This window comes from Aythya ferina, assembly GCF_964211825.1.
Source record: "Aythya ferina genome assembly, chromosome: 3".
Lineage (NCBI taxonomy): Eukaryota > Metazoa > Chordata > Aves > Anseriformes > Anatidae > Aythya > Aythya ferina.
The window spans coordinates 70,094,888-70,107,220 of NC_140298.1; the positions used below are offsets into that span (position 1 = coordinate 70,094,888).

Below are 12,333 nucleotides of genomic sequence, written 5' to 3' on the forward strand. Positions count from 1 at the left end.
TGCCACCCTGGGGCCGCGACCCCCCCCCCCCCCCCCAACCCGTCCGCCCGCCCCCAGCGCAGCCCGGTCCTGCCCCCCTTGCCCCCCCCCGCCCTCCTTCCTCCCTCGAGGAAGGCTCGCCCTGCCTGCCTTTGTGCTCTTTGGGCCGTACTTGTTATCGCCGCCACCCGAAGGGACGCCCCCCCCCTCCCCCTTTCCCTTCTCCCCCCTCCCCGCAGCCCCAGCGGCACCCCCGGGGGCTCTGCCCCTCGCCTTGCTTGCGCTCTCTCCCCGTCCCATCCCAATATTAAACCTCCCCTCTCCCCATCCTTCCTCCTGCCCCCCCCCCCCACCCCTAACCCTGCCCCCCGAGCCCTCCCCCAAATCCCACCTTCGTGCCTGCTCTGAGTTTTGTGTCGTCCCCCCCCCCCCCCCCCCCACTCCCCGGCTGTGGTTTCGCAGGGACCCCTCTCCAACCTGTCCGTAGGTATGTTTGTGTAACCAGACACTGCGAGTAGCCGTCTGCCGAGGAATTAACCCTACAACCCCCCTCCCCCCCCACCCCCCCCAAAGCTTAGTTTGCATTCAACAGAGGTGTTTGTTTTGCAGGTTTAAACCTCCAGACGGGTTGAAGAAAAACAAAAACAAAAACAATCATAATAATAAAAAAGGAAGCGCTGGGCAGATTTTGTTCCCTCCCTTGAAATCTCGGTGGACGCGGAGCAGGTGGGGGACCGGCGGGGAAGAGGGGCTGGGGGTGGGATGCGGAGCGGGCAGGGGCTGAGGGGTGCGGGAAGGAGGGGGGGAAAAAAGGGTTTAAAGAGGGGAGAGCCGAGCCGTGCATCCCCCCTTCCTCTCCTCCGAGAGAAGGGGAGGTAGCTCGAGGCTCCCGCTCTCGTTTGTTAAAAATAAATACTCCAGAAGTTGGCAAATTTTCGTAGTTTTAGAGAAGTGGATTCTCTCCAGGATTAACGTAAAAAATGTTGATGTTTGAGGAACTGCTCTTGCTCAACCCGTAAATAAAGTGGAGATGTTGACAGTTTGTCTAGCCTCTGGTAAACGAGAACAAAAAAACCATTTCATTTCTTGAAGGGCATCAATAATTGTGAGGGTGGGAGGGAGAGAAAGAAGTTTAACTATTAACCTTTATCTGGGATTGTAAATGAGTTGAAACTCATGTTTCTGAAGCTTCTTTTATGCGTTTGCTTTCCTCTTCCCCCCCCCCCCCTCCGCTTCCCTTCCCTGGAGATGGTGAAAGGTAAATGAAAACGATGATGCTCACATTAATTGGACAAGCGGGCGATTTTATGGCTCGCCAGTAAAAAATGAATGCCACGGGAAAGTTTGCCGTTCGCAGTGCAGGCGGTGGGAAAGTGGTCTGGAGGGCGCGGGGGGGCGGCAAGGCGGCAAGGCTGGCTGCGAGCTGTGCTGTTACATTTGGGGTTTTGTTTTTGTCTCTCCAGATCAGTCACTTGAAGACGCCAGAGGACGGTTTGCAGAAGGTAAGAGAAGCCTTTTCCCCCAGCGATTGCATCCTCTGGTGCCTCGTACTGTGCGGCTACCGCTCCGGTGGCCGTGCAGCGGAGGCCCGTCGCGCCAGCAGACTCCCTGTGCCCGTGTCCCCAAGAAGTGGTGAATGGGGCACGGAGCTGTGCTGGCCGCAGTGCGGGCACCAGGGAGCACAGCTCTTCCAGAAAGCAAGTCGGCTGCTGGTACACGCCGAGGTGCTTGTTAGAGCTGATGGATTCCTCCCGTCCCAAAAAGGGATACTCGTTCATTCGTGACTCAGGACAGAGTAAGCTTAGGGAAACAGGAGATGAAAAGCACAGTGAAAAAGTTCTTGTTGCAACTGTTTGCTGCATGTGAAAGTAATATGCCTAACTTAACAACTAGATTTGTTTTCAACAAATATGTTAGTATTAATTTCCACGTGAATCAGAAGGAAAAATCCCCATACCTTCTTCGTTTCAGCATTCCTAAATGTGTTGCATGTTACTTTGTGGCATGGTTCTTGCCTGAAATGAAATGAAAAGAACTGCTTCTGAAAATAAACTCTGCCTAGCCACCGGAGTTTTTCTCCCTTGTACAGGCTGAATGAAGTGAAAGCAGGAGATCCTGGGGAGGAGGCAAGGGTGAGGGAGATATGGGATCGCAGAATTTGGCAGAGCAAGTGTTGGAGAGAACTTTGTGTGTTGCAGTTATAAGCAAAAAGTGCTGTTCCAGTAAATACAAAGTCAGGTAATTTCAAATAGCAATTGTAAAAGGCTTTTTTTTTTTTTTTTTTTTTTTCCTCCTTCCTTAAGAAGAGCATCATCTTTCATTTGGTTGTCATTATTTTGTCATTCTCTCCTTTAGTCATCGAAAATACAAAGTGATACTGCTTATTCTCATGAGTTACTGTAGAAATCTGTACAGCATACTCAGTCCTGAGAGAGTTTCTCCCTCCCCCTCCCCTTCCCTCCCCCCCCTCCCGTCCCTTAAATGAGTCCCTGCCAGCAACAAGTGTGTTGATATACTGATCTGAAGGACTTGGGCACGATGCCAACTAAAGCAATTTAAATGACATGGTTAATAGTGTCTCTGCTGTCCTTATCACACAGTAGTTGTCTTTAATAAAGTCAGCGAACTTCCAAGTGATAATCACGGATGACAAATTAACTCAAGTCTTAGTCCTCCTGTTCAGATGAATTCTGTTTTGCTTTGACGGGTAAATATTAAATACTGATTCGAGTTGAACTAGAAGAATTGCAAAATATACCTCTCCTCTGAATTTCTTTCAGGCAAATAAAAGCTGATTAGATTACCTTGAAGTATCTCCAGTGTTACAGTATTCCTATGATTTCTACTTCTAGCAGTGTGATTTTATTAAACCTTTCAGTAGTAATAAATCTATGTGTGGCACTGCATCCTTCAAATGAATACTTATCAAACACTTCAAAAGAGGAATTAATTTTACATGAAATAGGTAAGTCAGTGTAATATGTCCAGCACGTTAAAACAGTCAGTAATTCCCGTAAAGTATTTTGGATGGAAGTGAAATTGACTGCTCCGTCAATTTTGATTTGAAATGGGTAACCTTTAAAAAGCAGCTAATATAATTTCAGGAGTATCCACGCTTACAAACAGCAAGCTGTTTCATGGTGGGAGGTTTAAAGTTTTTTGAGTACCTCTAAAGCTCATAGTGACTTTTTCCACTGCAGAATTAAAAGATTACAATGTAACGTGAGACTACAGAAGAGGCAAAGTAGCACAATTGACAGTTTAACTGCAAATTGCATGTATGATTGCTTAGATTATGATTTTTATTTTTTGAGAGATTTGATCCTAAAACTACCTTTGCTAGATCTCATCTTTGTGATTTCCAAACCTGCTAAATCTTGTCAAAAACCGTAGGAACATTCATGTTCTTAGCAGCTGTTAGGAGCTCGCTAAGGCACTTGATAATAAATGTTTCATGTCTTGTGTCTATGACTGAAAGACAGTGCTGTGTGCTTAACTGATAAGTTTGGAAATACTCTTCCTAACATCCAAGATTGTATTTTTGAAAATTAATACAATGAATGCAGATTATCTGTTGTCACAAACTTGTTTTCTTGTTGCTTGTTTACAGAATTTATTTGAGACTATTGAAAACTAGCTAGATTATGCCTGTGTTAAAAGTAACAATAGTTAAATAATAAAAGTTGTCAATTATTTTCCAAAAAGCTTTGTACAAATGAATACTTCTTGTAAAAACTTCTTGTCTGACAGATTTTTTTGTTATCTTTGTGGGTGGACAATAACATTATAGCCAAAAAGTTGTCTAAGCGTTAGCTTTTGTAAAAGTGAAAGACACAACCTGAGACACGACTGAAATTGTATTGTGAGACTGCTATGGTGCAGAGAATAGGGCAAAGAAGGAAGTCTGCCTTTACATATAATTCACTATATATTGATATGTTGATTTGAGACATTCCTTCACAGTGTGGGTCTGTCCTGTCCATTAAAATTACATATTTGTGAGGTCCGAATAACATTTAGAAAGATACCTGCTAATGTGAAGGCACAGTACTTCTAGAAACACTTGCTGGTAGTTGATAGGTTACTCCTTCTTTTTGGATGCTCCGAAATCATGATTGTGGCTTTCCAATATTCAGGATGCAAAGTTAGAAGTGTTTTTTTATGCATTGTTACGCCTTGTAATTTATGAGTTTTCTCCCTCCAGCCCTCCTCAAACCTGATAGCTCTTTCAGTTTCACAGTTGGCCTCATGTTCCACTTTTCTTTTTGCTTTGAAGGCTGGGCGGAAGGCTTGTCAGTGTTTGCAGTTGCACTGCTCAGTGCAGGGATGGGTGGCTAAGCTTGAAACCATATGGGTGTTGCTATTCAAGAATTGTTGTCACCGTTCCTGATTCCTCTTTTCTTATTAAAACCAATGTTAGGGATCTCTTTATTAGCAATGTATCGCATTAGAAGCCACATGCTTAACATCAAGCACTTGCATAATGACATTTTGGAAGATAAGGCCTTCAAGATTTGCTTCTTTATGTGAGAACTGGGTGCAGTCAGCCTACAGAGAAAGTGTTCAGGTTCAGGAAGATTTACAATTGTAGGTGCGTCTCGACCAAATGAGTGCAGGGCCTTTTCTCCCTAACATATATCTTTGTGTTTTATCTTCCCTTGTTTGCCGCATTCATCGCTTTAAGACCTGAAATCGCTAACATGCGTAAGGAATTATTACAGGCCTTATTACTGCGAGGATCTGAAGTAGTTGGAATAATTTGCCATAAAGCAGTGCCCTGTGTTTGCAGAGCTGACTGGCCCCTGTGTTCTAAGATCCTCAGGGCAGGGAATTGTCTTCGGCGTATTTTCAGAAAAAGTGGCTGGCATGCCTGTATGTGCCAGAAAATGATAAATAATAACAAACAGTAGTTGATAATTTATGTAGACATTTATTTTTTTATTACGGAATTTGCCTATAGGGTGCTTTCTAGCAAAAAGAAAAATGCCAGAGTGGCTTCCAGCTGGGGCAAGATGTGCTCTGACGGCAAGAGCAGCTTTTAATCAAAACAGAACACACATTTAATCGATAGTATCTTCTGTGAAGCCGTCGGTCCAAAACATTGGCGTAAATCAGTGTAACTCCACTGAGGTCTGTAGAGACACGGCTGACTTGCACCAGATGATGTGAGTGTCCTTTTTGGCTTTAGCAGTTTTCCTTTAATCTTCTTGCCACTTAAACTTTTACTATGATCTGCCCACATTCCAGAAGCGTGGAATGAAGATGGGATAACATTTCCCTACTTTCCTCCTCCTTTAAGCCTTTTGCGGCTTTTCTATTGTATGATGGTGTATGCTTTATTAATTATATGAGCTCTAATCCCACTTTCAAGCCTATGAAGGTAGCAGTCCCCCTCAAAGTCACATCTGAAAAGGAGTGCCATTATATTCAGAAACATTCCGGTCTTGTCTAGCTTGCCAGATGTAGGTGTATTATAAATAGCTTCCCAGTTATCCTGTATTTGTGGTTAAAGGTTCCTGAATGCTGTTGTTAGGAACCCTCTTATTAGAAATTTGTGTGATGTGAAGACGCTTAGAAACATTGCCCCCCACATCTATTTCCCAGAATCATTTTATTGTGTCTGCCAAGTGTCTTAATGTTTTAGTTACTGAACTGCATCATCCATATGAAGTAATTGAAAATGTTAAGTGTGTACATCTTGTGTGGTGAGAAGACTCGAGCGATATTTGGGCAGTAATGAGGAGAAATAAATTATTTTTCTTTCTCTTCCAAGCCACTAATAATGTTTTTCAAGGCAGTGTTAGTAAACTAGTCCTTGTTAGACATGGGAAAACTGTCTCAGACTAGGGAGCCACTCATTTTCAAAAGTTCAAGCTAAATCTTGTTCTTTACTCTTGAGAGTATAATGCAATCTTTAGAATTTCAGCATAAATGCTTTTAATGGAACTTGCTTTCTTAAGAAATGAAGCAAAGTAATTGAATTTGGTAGATAAGTGCCAAAATTAGAAAGATGGGGTACGTGTGTGTGTGTGTGTGTGTGTGTGTTCAGATTTGGAAGCAAGTGAAAAATCATAAATCCTGCTACCTCCCCCCGCATCACACCACCACCAGCAGCTCTGAGGAGAATGTGATTAACTGCATAATCATACATTTTTGCTCAAACTTCTCACCCTGTGCCCATTTTTTTTCTTGAGGTTTATAAACTATTAATATCTTCAGGGGAAAAAAGGCAATAAGATGAAAATATTGTGCCCAGATGCTGCACTGGAAAACTTACATGGAAATGTCTGTATAGCCTGATACAGAGTGGATTCCTCAAGTGGAAATGAGCATTCTCCATTTCCTTTGAACTGACTGGAAAGTTACTTTCCTCTTTCCACCTTGACAGTTCTTCCAGAGCTATAAAGGACCATAGGAACTAAACCTTTCACCAACATTTTATTAAAGCAGGAAATATATGTAATTACAACATTTGAAGTGACTCAGTAGAGATGTGTAGAAAACCAATAATATATGCAATATGTTTAGTTCTTACAGGCACTCAGATGTAGATGTCCTTTTTGTTCGTAGTAAGGAAAAACTTTGGATGGAAATCGTGCAAGAGGACAAGAGTTGATGCCAAAAAATAAAGCACGTTTCAGATGCTGTCTTATTTTCTGTTGGTGATACGGTCTTTGCAGAAAGTGAAAATACTCAAACTACATTCTAAACTTGACTGCAAAGCTGTAAGGGCTAGCCATTTTCAAAAATGTTTTTCTTCAATATACTGCTAACAAGTGCAAGAAGAAATGTTTTTGATCCTTTTTGTATCTATTCTTTTGTTGCCAGAAAAAGTTTGTATGTCTTGAATTAGTTCTGATGCAACACCAGCTCCACTTGAGTTATGACAGGTTATACCAGCTAAGGATCTGAGACAGTACAGACTTGAGAACCCAGTCCTGCCCATATAACATTCAATGAATTCAAATTTCATTTACATCGTGTTGTTATAAGGAGAATTGAACTTCCATATTTTTATCCAATAATTTCCTAAAAATACAAATAAATAAAATATTTTAATAGGAAAGGAAAGTCCTGTTATTTCTCTGTTTTTAATGTCTGTCCTCGACTTTTGTATGGTATTTGCAAACTTCATCTAGTGAGGAAGAGTCATTATGTCATAAACTTGCACTGTAGATCGCTGTGTCTAGTGGTGTTTTTGGGGTTGCAAATACTGCACTGGAATTTAATTAATAGATGGATATAATAAAACCATTTTTCTATTCAGTCCCCAAAGACTGTAACAACAGCAGGTCATTAAATGGACAGTGGTCTCTGTTAAATGTTTTCAATTAATTTTTTTTTTAAGATATATTAAAAGTGTACAAAACACAAGAGGTTGATGTTGGGAAGTGATTTAAAGAAAATAAAATAAGCAAATAAATTATTAAGTGGAGTTCAGTAAAGCTAGAAATGATTGCTTATGTGCGAACTCTGCCCATAAAGAGAAAAACACCTCTGACAGTTTTTGTTTGTTTGTTTGTTTGTTTGTTTTTAAGTTTTAGAAATGTTGCGATTGCATTTTGAAAGCATTGGAAGAAATGACATGTTACAGATTGCTTTTGTCTGTAGTGAGGATTTTTTTAAGGCTAGATCTCAGAGGATTTTATGTTAACTGCAGATCACTTCCCAGCCTGTCACAAAAACTCGGTGTGATGCCTACTCATGTAAGGTTTTTGTTTTGAAATCAAACTTTTTTTTTTTTTTTTTTTTTTTGCTTCTATATTATAAATAATTTGAGTAATATGCTGCACTGGCTACTTTCAGTAACAGAACACCCGTAACTTTGGCAGATGGGGATTTTGTCCTTCCACCCTTGTTCTGCAGTCACGCCTGTGCAAGTTAAGTGTCCAGCTCTGTGAATCTGCCTGCAGCGTGGAGGGAACACATGGGGCTGTGCAGACCGAAAGTTGTTCGTGTGGGAGTGTTAGCGAGATCAGAGCCTTGTAGTATAAGCTGGCCCTCATGATTTTAAAAAGAAAGCATATTGATCTCTAATCTTGAAAGTAGTTACCCTTAATTTAAATGTGCATTTGATAGAATCCCGAAATCTCCTAATTATTTTTCTGCCGTGTAGAAAATCAGTATGCTGTGTTATGTATAATAGAACCTACAAATGAAATAATAATTAAAAAAAAATAAAATAAAATGAAAAAATAGCCGACCAAAGCAATTGTTAAAATGACACTATTTGATAAGATCATCTACTGAAAATAAAGGGGGAAATGAGATCTGACTTGAGGTAAAACCAGGTAAATAGCTTTCAGCTTTGCTTTTGTTATTCAAGAAGAAAAAGAAACAATAGGTGCTGTTTAGAGTCAGGAGCTGCCCTTCTAACCTCTGCTGCTCTTAAAATGCCTGAAGGTTATTGCATGGTTCACGGTGGCTTTCATGCTTGCAGTTTCAACTTTTAATTTTCGAACAAAAGGGGATGCAGTACCAGCCTGCTGATAAACACAGCGCAGAACAATCGGAGAGAAAAATGGACTGCTGAATTCCTCATGCTTTTTTCCTCCTTTCCAGTTACAGAAGTATATTGGCATGTTTTTAACAGAAGGAGAAAAACGCTGCCTCCTGTCTTAAGCTGTCAAAGCTGGAGGCTGCTTTTTAAAAAGAAGGAACTTTAATTCTGTGGAAGCATTAAAAAGCCCTGGCCAGGTGAACGATCCCATTGCATGCTGTTATGGGGAAGCAGTCTGAACGTCCACAGGGGCTGTTTGTGTTTCCACAAGATTTCTAATTCTTGTCGCACTGGTAAAATCAAGTCAAGTTTGACTTAAATCCAGCTTTCTCAGCATCAAAACTCCAGCTGCCTGCCTCAGAAGCATATCGGCCAGCACTTCATGTGCTGAGCAGAAGTACCTTTTCTCTGTGAGTTGCACATTGGGTGCTCAGTACAAGTAACGCAGCCCCCTCCTTACACACGATGCTTGAATTTGTCGGTGTGGTTATTGCCAGTTTCCAGAATACCACACTTGCTGGGATGCCGGTGTGATCTGAGCAGAGAAGGGGTCAGCTTCTTAAGGTATTGTTTTGCAGCACAGCTGAAGGTTGTGGAATGTAACAGTTTTAGGAATGTACACCTGTGAGTATATAATAAGAGAGTATCTGTTTGTGTGTTTTCACCACTGACATCCAGATCAAAGGTCCTCTAGATGTTGTTGTAGTAAGAAAAAGGGAAAGGGGCCACATGTCTCACCAACTCTGACCTGTTGTCTTGCTCGTTGTTTGCAAGTTTTCACTAGAAAACCAGTCACAAGCCAGCTTAGATGAGGTGAATTACTTTCAGTGTTTCACTTAGTGTGTATGGGTAATGAGTTCAAAAAGCAGCAGCTTTGGGTCTCCTAAGTGCCTAAAAGAAGAAACACTACAAGCAAGTTCTGCTACTTAAATATTGAAACTGATGCCCAATCATGCATTGGACAGGGCTGAGATATGGTTACAAGTGCTTAAAAAAATTGTGTTGTGGGACAGTGGGCATTACTCCTAGATAGCTGATGCCAGAATGGCTGACAATTAAGCTGAGAAACACCTTCAACCCTTTACAGACACATACCAGGCTAAGCATCTTCGACCCTTTACAAATACATGCAGGCTAAAACAAATAGCTAAGGAGGAATCTGTCTCTTGCCTTCCAGCTTGCGTACAGCTAGAGGAAATGTATCCCAAATGGAGGAGGATCCCCCAGGCCCTGGAAGTTGTTTAATTAATCATCACTTTCAGCCTGCTCATTAAATAGCTTTTCTTTTCTCACTTGGGCAAATGAAAAAGATGATTACACCTGGGAGAAACAATGACACCTGTTAAATCATCTCCTATTGTTAAGCACTTTTTTTTTTTTTTTTTTTTTAAAAAAAAGATTTAATTTTAGATATGCAGAATAAGCAAAACCATGTTTCTTTTTATGTAGGTCATGTGGATTTGTGCTCTTACATATTGATGCAGTAATAATACATGCTATTACATCTGGCAGTAATTCTGCTCTTCTGTAACTGAATTTTCTTAAATCAGAAATACTAACTTTTGTTTATTAAGGTGGAGAGAGACTTTTACAATCAAATTCCTGATCACTGCTGTGACATACCTGAACTGATTTCTGTATGACAAAGGTGCCTCAAACAAGAGTCAAAAATTCTCTCATCACAGTATTCAGTAGTTTTCTCCCTCCGTTGCATTCACATTTTGGTCGTGATGGACGTCTTGGCAGCTTATGATGTAATTTCTCTTGTTGCTTCAGTGCTGGGACCCTGTCAGCAACAGGGAATGTCAGGAAGAATTTTCCATTGGCTCGACTAAGCCAGTAGCAGCATTGTGAGGGTTTTACATGAGGATCTGAGCACGGGCACAGCCCGAGGGAAGTTACTTGTGGGTCAGGCTCTGAGGCATGTTTAGTAAGAGGCAGTGAAGCAGGGTTGTGGGGTAACTGTGGTCATCAAGGGCTTAGCTTGCTGTCCGTGCTCTATGCATGGAAGACCTCTCGCAATCTTTTCTCAACAAGTTGTGGAAAGCTATTAGCTCTTTGATTATGCACATTTTTCTCTTTCCCTGTGGGCTCTGCAGCTCCAGTTTGCACTGGATGAATTCCTGGGGCACATTGTTTGCTTACTGTGCTCGGGCCTGGGAGTGGATAAGGACTGTTGTTCGGACAGTTTTATTTAAGGTACTGTTTCAGAGATAGCGAGTCAGATCGAGTTCCCATTTTGCTTTACCCAGATTTATTCCACAGAAAATCACAAGCTGTGTATAATTTGCAAATGTTTGCTTTGGTTGCACAGTTGTCACAGCGTGTTCTGCTAGTCCAAGGGCGGGGAAAATATGCAGTAAGGCCTGTGACACCATTTCACACAACCCTCGGCCACATGGTTTTATTTTATGTTCAAGTTCTGCTGGCAGGCACTAAAGGGGATGTTAATTCGTGGCCTGCTAATTCTCCTCGGAAGGTCTGTTCAGCCATCAGCGCAAAAAAAAAAAGGGTTACTGGCCTTGCCTTTGCCTGTGGCAGCTCTGCCACTGCCATCATGAGGCTAAGTTGTTGGCATTCACTTCGGACGAGCTTCTCCTTGCTCAAAAAGTACCAGCATTGTCCCTTGTCAGACGGTGGTTGTTGTCTTCCCCCACCCATCTAGTCTATCCTTGGTCATTTGGCCAAAGTGGCGTTTCTCCAAGAGTGCCACACCGTGATGGCTGAAGCTCTCTTTCCTTCAGTTCTGCCTTCTCCTGGATCTGGAGCTGGCTCACAGCTGATCTTACCCGAGCCACTGCACAGCCCTCACCCTGCAGACCAGACCACAGAAAATCAAGTAGCTTTCCACAGGGTTATCTCCATGAAGGGATCAGCTGCGCTGCTCTGCCAGCAGCAAAGATGGGGTGGGAGCAGAAGGCCTAGAAGAGGAGTGGTAGCGCTGCGATAGTGCCAACACTATTTAGATATCTTGGAAGTGTCATAAACATGCAGCTCAGCTAATCCTAATGTGAACTCCCTCTCCTAGCACCACTGTCCCTACACAAATTTGTAAGAAGGAAAGCCTTTTAAATGTTTTAGCACATTGAGAGAACAACAGAAAAGTGGGGGACATTTTATACCTTGCTGTTTAAGGGGCCTGAGAAAAGTGTGTTGGGGGGAGTTTGTTTTAAAACGTACCAAAATCCCTGTGGTAGCCAGTGACTGAGAGCTGCTCCATATTGTCCTATTATTTTTCTTTCAGTTTGGAGATAAAATACCAGCACAACAATTTCCAAACTAGGAAACTGTACCACTTTAACTTCTGTTTAGACAAACCCAAGAAACAAGGGTCTGATCTGTCCATCTTCATGCTTCTGTAATTCCTGCTTTCTCTGAAAGACTTGGCATTTGCCACAGCAGGCATTTTTGGCTGAGGCAAAGAGTCTATTTGCAGTATTTACGTAAATATTTTTTTTTGTGGAGGAAATGCCACTCACTGTACTTCATACTTAAGGTGATCAGCCAGTGGGAGAAAATGAGCTTGTTGTTGTTTAGCTTGCTAAAGATGATAAAGCACTTTCTGCTTATATGTTTTTGCCTCTCAAGTATCAGAATATTTTATCTTTCCCATTTTTTCCTAAAAAAGGCTACAGAACTAAAGCAGGAGCTGTCTCAGTCTGGGACTGGGGATTATTGATCTTTTAGTAAATTTATTTTCTTATTTTGGTCATGGGCTGAAGTGTTTAAAAACAAACAAACAAACAAACAAACAACAACAACAGGAAAAAAAAAAAAAAAAAAACAAGCTGAAAACATGAGAATATGACATGAATAAACCTAAAAACAAACAAATACAAAACAAAGCTTAATAA

At 41.6% G+C, this 12,333-nt stretch overlaps 1 protein-coding gene and 1 long non-coding RNA gene across 3 annotated transcripts in view; one reads left to right on the forward strand and one right to left on the reverse strand.

Moving 5' to 3' along the window:
• Nucleotides 1-334: 334 nt before the first annotated feature.
• PRDM1 (PR/SET domain 1) overlaps nucleotides 335-12,333 on the forward strand; it is a gene marked incomplete at its 5' end in the record, with an annotated part of 100,591 nt that continues 88,592 nt past the window's right edge. Inside the window, 3 exons of one of the 2 annotated variants that reach the window (XM_084513571.1) lie at nucleotides 335-466; nucleotides 589-705; nucleotides 1,443-1,481. Of the gene's footprint in view, nucleotides 467-542; nucleotides 706-1,442; nucleotides 1,482-12,333 lie in introns of those variants that run through there. The other variant, XM_084513570.1, reaches the window with a different exon arrangement.
• LOC311434415 lies at nucleotides 8,635-9,719 on the reverse strand. Its single transcript, XR_014691467.1, has 2 exons — nucleotides 9,228-9,719; nucleotides 8,635-9,101 (listed from the first exon to the last, which is right to left on the reverse strand). It is a non-coding gene; the product is annotated as an uncharacterized lncRNA (long non-coding RNA).